Source organism: Brassica oleracea, chromosome C3 (genome assembly GCF_000695525.1).
Source record: "Brassica oleracea var. oleracea cultivar TO1000 chromosome C3, BOL, whole genome shotgun sequence".
NCBI classification, from domain to species: domain Eukaryota; kingdom Viridiplantae; phylum Streptophyta; class Magnoliopsida; order Brassicales; family Brassicaceae; genus Brassica; species Brassica oleracea.
The window spans coordinates 58890378-58891052 of NC_027750.1; positions in this window are offsets into that span (position 1 = coordinate 58890378).

Genomic DNA, 675 nt, shown 5'->3' on the forward strand with positions numbered 1-675 from the left:
TTTGTAAAATACAAAAATCGATTTTATATATAAAAATCGATTTTATATATAAAAATCGATTTAATAAATACAAAAAATAAAAAAATTATAAAAAAATTCTAAATCAATTCAACAAAACAAATTATTCAACCAAATCACAATTCTAAACCTATTATACAACCAAATCACAATCCTAACCAATCACCCTAACAAAAATCTATCAAAACTACACAAAAACCTAACAAATAGAACCTAAGAGAGTGGGATAGGGTCCTTACATGATTTGTGTCAGAGAAGGAGGAGATCGCCGGAGATATCGTCGGATTTCAGTGGGAAATCTCCGGAGGAGTCGCGCAGAGGAAGAAGAGAGAAATGGGGAAGAAGAAGCGGCTCGTGGTTATAAAACCTAGGGTCCGACGGATACTATCCGTCGGAATTCCGTCGGAATTCTAATTTCAATTTTCGCGAAATATTTGCCCGGTTAAATGAAAATATGCTGAGGAAATTCCGACGGATAGTAAAATATCCGTCGGAATTCCGTCGGAATATTCCGAGGAAATACCAAGGAACTGGTATTTGGGGTTTCAAAACATCAATTTTTTTTGCCGTATTTCATTTCTTATACAATTGTAATGCATACCATTGAGGATTCTTTGTATAGATGAGCATAAACCATGAAATAACAAATTTCAAAAC